The sequence below is a fragment of the Schistosoma mansoni genome, chromosome 1, assembly GCF_000237925.1.
Source record: "Schistosoma mansoni strain Puerto Rico chromosome 1, complete genome".
Classification (NCBI taxonomy): Eukaryota; Metazoa; Platyhelminthes; class Trematoda; order Strigeidida; family Schistosomatidae; genus Schistosoma; species Schistosoma mansoni.
Genome location: NC_031495.1, coordinates 35,752,197 through 35,757,411, shown reverse-complemented (window position 1 = coordinate 35,757,411; position 5,215 = coordinate 35,752,197).

The window sequence follows — 5,215 nt, the reverse complement described above, 5'->3', positions numbered from 1 at the left end:
CAATCGGTGCTCTACGACAACAAACTGCAGTCGGCGCTCCGTGTTGCTCTCTCGATTCGTACGCCGTCGGGAGTTCCTTAATGACGGTTATCAGAGCAGCTGGTATAAGAAGACTTAGCAACTTTCGTGAAGATAATTCACTACACCAAATCATTTGGGAGCCCATTACTGAAGATTCCATGGGTATTCAGTGCTCGATTATGCTTTTATCCGTAAGACATTTGTAATGAAAGGTCTCAAAGCCAGTCAAGACAAATCTGAGTAATGAAGGTGCTCGAGAGTGTATTCACACGATGTTTAAAATCGACAGCCAGTGTTTCCAAGTTTCCCATGGTGGTCTAGCTTCAATTGACTCATGATTTCAACTATGAAAATACTAAATTTTCCACAAAACCCCTTCTGAAATTGATTTATCTGAATTGACTTTAATCGTATTTATCAGACTGTATGAGCTATAAATTTCGCTTACTGAATCTGTTTTATTTCTTCCAATTTTTTTCCACTTGCCTACTACGATTTTAGTTTTAATAAATTTGTTTCATTAATTTTCAAGGAATTAAAAACTTGAAAAGATCATATTTAATAATGAGTAATCGACTATTAAACATTTATGTAAAACCCATTGGCTAATATTTTATAAAACTTAATACACCATTAATAATAAAATCATACTAATCACTGATTTCTCTAGTAGTAAAATATAAACTTTATTGACACTGAATAGCCATTTCGTTTTAGTCAAAGATCTGTAGATGGCGTCGAGTCTCGATTGACTATGATCACCACTACAGTAAGATTACGCACCCAAAATCGACTTGGTTCCTTTGATAGCTCCTAAACCAGAAGGCTGTAATTAGTCCAGATAAGGTATATTTATTGGGGATCTCGTGGTATCGAAAGAATACCGAGACGTGCCAATGAGTACAGGCAAACAGGCAGAGCACAAAAAAGTTAGAACGAACAAGGCGGATGACCGAAAGAAAAGTGATTTTGATACAGTTAAACAAAAACGAGTACAGTATAACGATCACTGGTACAATTGGTCATAATAATTGTTTCCATTATACCAATCGCGTTCTCGTCGAGAAAAGCAGGTCACTACAGATCCTTTCAGAATTAACACCCGAAACCCTTTATTAAATAAGATCAAGAACGTTCAGATCTAACTTAGAGGCAGCATACCGTCCAACCAGTTAATTGGGATTCTGTGATCTACCTGTACATACTTCGGTCGCTTCTGTATATGGTGGACCCTTTTATTTAACACTAAAAGCATTCAAGTTCCCTAATCTTTCTACAAATGATCATCGTTAGAAATGTTTCCATTGATGACGGTAAGTTCATTAGGTGATATTTTTCGATGATTGCTTCGGAAATTCTAATTTCTACTGGTTGAGATACTGAATATATATCATTTTTTTCATATTCTACTCGATGATCAATTTATTTATAACTATCAATTCTAACCTTGGCAATGCTGCAACATATGAGTAATTTTATAAATGCAAGTAATCATCAGTTGGTTGAGTCTTATTTTTTTCTGATTGAAAAACAAGCCTTTATCTTTAACATCATTAGTAAAGCAATTTTTAGAATTACCCGGTAAGCTAAACAAAATGAATTCCTTTTGTGGCAAGCGGATTCTTCTTCAAATTATTTAATCTACTTAAGTTATTAATCGACCTCCTGAACAAGAAGAACATTTCATAGATTATCAACAAGTTCATTTTAAAATTCATTCAGAAGGGTGATTCTAAGAGTCTGTCTAGAGATAAAACATAAAAACAATCCAGATATTCAACCGTCAGTTACATACAAGAAATTAAATGTTGACATATCACAGGTTAATTTGAAAAGAAACGTTTTCACAAAACATAACTCACTAATTTAACCCCATATCTCTATGTAAACTAACACAATTAATCTAGAATGAAACGCGAGAATTTCCATCGGACTACCTCGTCTTTCTTACTTAGAAAGTTCGTTCCACACTATTTATCAAAAGTTCTATAGAAGACCTGATTTAAATCGTTAAATTTAAAGTAAACAGCAGCTTCATTCATAAATTATAAGGGAAGTAATTAGAATACTAAAAACTATACATATCACCTGACGAGTTCACGAAGTTGTTCTATGATGTGAGAGGTAATTAAGGAATGATATTCAATATTGGCTAGATAATATTAGAGCTTAGCAGAAGAGTTTTAGAAAACATACAGCTTCTTGATATAATGATCATTAGTGTATATCATTGAATGGTATGCTTTCATTTCTTCACTATTTATCAAATATCACATAGTATGACATAGCGTAGGTCCTCGGTTTTACTTCAACTTGCTTCCAACAAATCGTAAATCGAACAATGTATTGGCTTATCAATAGACTTTGCTATGATAAAAGAAATGTATCATCACGTAAAACTTTAGAAGGAGTATTCAAGTTTTCATCTTGGTCGGATAGTTCATCCTAATTTTTTATTTTTTTCTGTTTCTGTTGTATAGCACACTAAATATTCGTTCGTTATGTTATATAATTCTCACAAACCATTTTCGCAATTCAAACATAAATCACTTTATAAATTGTCAGTAGTGTATTATTAAATAGGTTATATTTTTACGAAATATCAATAGTGAAGGTCCCTTGCTTTATAGTGTATACTACTTTAAAAAATGCATCCGTAGGATATGTTTGGAAAGAATGGTTCATTCACTGATTTACATTACTTCGGTTTCTTAGCTTACCATCTTTGGATTTTTAAATGTCAAATAGGTTCTAGTTATAACATAAAATAAGGACGTTGTGTGCTTCTGTAGAGCCAAAGAATATTTGACCTTTTTCTCTCATACGTTATGCTAGCTGAGAAATTTTTGAAAAAAAAGTAAAACTGACTACATTAGTCAAATTTTGTGTGAAACAACTTTACTTGTCTGGAAGTTAATTTAACACTAGTAAAATTAAGAGGAAGTGACGGCTGTTTTGCTTGTTCTTAATTGACCTTCCACTGACACTAAATGAGAATAAAATCTTCTCGACCCTCAATTAACCCTTATCCCTTTGAATGATATTCAGCTCTATAACATATTGGTTCTTCTATTTGATCATTACTATAGCATTATTTCAATAGAAAAATCATTCTTATGGGAAAAGTCAACGCATGAAAAGTAATCCTTAAACTCAACTTCCAAATGAATAGTCTAAAGGCAATATGATAGCCAAGAGATTAGAAGATCTTGAACGCAATTCCAAGTTTATTCGCGGCTGTACGCAGCTTAAGATTTTTCAACTAGAATGAAACATCTTTTCAATAATCCTGGATGTTAATGAATAATCCAAAAAGTATTTCCAAAATATTCAAACACAAACTAACGAAAATGCTAACAAGTAACAACTGAAGGATCAATAGTCTTAGGATTTAAATAGGGAGCTTTGCAATACAAATTCTGTAAGCAGACACTATAGCGATAACTAGTAGAATTATTACAAATCACACAATCCTGAAGGTATAAAACAAGTTGATGGTTTTAGCATTATTTTACAACTATTTAATAATCATAGGGAACTGCTTAAGTCACTTATATATATCTGGATAATTTCCTTTATTTCATTGGATGTATTAAACCCATTCGATCAGGAATACTTAAATCATCAACTGGAAAACAACATTATCAGCTAGAAAAAAATGTATTATCCATTTAATATAATACAATTAGTCAGATGAAAATGCATTCCTATGCATTAGTTTATAAAAAAATAATTCTTAACAAAGAAATTGCTAGAAATCTTTCGGTTTACGTTTACAAAATGTTCTTTGAATCATATCTAAAGAATAATGATGTAAGGCATTTCTATTAAATAGAAACTTTTAGTTCTATTAATATCTTTGACATTATCTAAAATTGATAAAGGAAATGATTCAAGGAAGTGACTATTTCAACAAGTGAAAGGTTTAAATACTGAATTTTTTTAAATTTTAAAACGTGCATTTACGAAAAATCTCCAATAATTAATTGTTTGTTTGACTACTTTAGACAGATATTATTGTATATTAAGTAATTGTGAATAGTAGTTTGAAGAAATTCAGTTAACTAACAAGTGAAGAGATTAGAAACTAAAGATGTGAACATTGACAACAGCAATCTAGATGAAACAAATAGTTGATGTGTTAAGTTTTGAGAAATAATAAAGACTGAATAAAACTAAAATTTATGGACGACATTTGAGAGACTCTAGACTGACCTTGAGAGTGTTCACCTAATAACTAGGACCAAAAGGAGAGTTATAAACCTGTGTGAGGAATTAGAATTATGATTTACAGTTAATGGTTAAGGTTAGGAATTAGATTTAAGGTTTTCATCACGAATTGACATTAGCTATAATGCCAAAACTCTATTTAGCCAAATGAATGAGTGGATTTCGCACCAAAATTCCAAGACCTGTCATCTTATACTTGATTGGCTTGTCCATAAATTATAGTCTTACCAAAGATTGCAAATATCAAACCAAAAAATGAAATTAAGTAGGTTAGTAAGAAGACCAAAGGAGAAGAGGAAGACCAAAGAACACATTACGCCGAGAAATGGAGACAGACATGAGAAGAATGAACAAAAACTGGATAGAACTAGAAAGGAAGGCTCAGGACAGAGTGGGTTGGGGAATGCTGGTTGGCGGCCTATACTCCATTGGGAGTAACAGGCGTAAGTAAGTAAGTAAGGTTGGTAGGGAAATATCGAAACGAATACGTTATATTTGGAACCATATATAAAACCACAAAATTATAAAAAAACGATATATCCGATGGTGAAGTTCATTTAAAAAAATCATTTTATACTATAAACAAAGTTGTTTATTTTGTAAGAAGTTATTTCGTTTAATTCATTTGTTCATTCACTTGTTTAGATATCTTTATTTACTTAGTCTTAAAACTTTAGTACTTATTTGATCTTATACAAATTAGTAAACCCAATAATATTCAGTATTCATTGATCATAAGCTCTTGACAAGTAATTAATTGACTCTTTCTTTAACAAGCTTCTAAGTTGATATCTCCCTTTTATTTACAGACAACAAAATAACAAGTATCTAACTTTTCCAACTGTTTCTATCTGTCGGATAAATAAAAGTGTAGTTCATAAAATTTCCTAATTAAGATTAGATACAATATATTGAAAAAAAAGAAGAAGAAGAGGGTATCTCATCAGGCAGGAACATTACATGT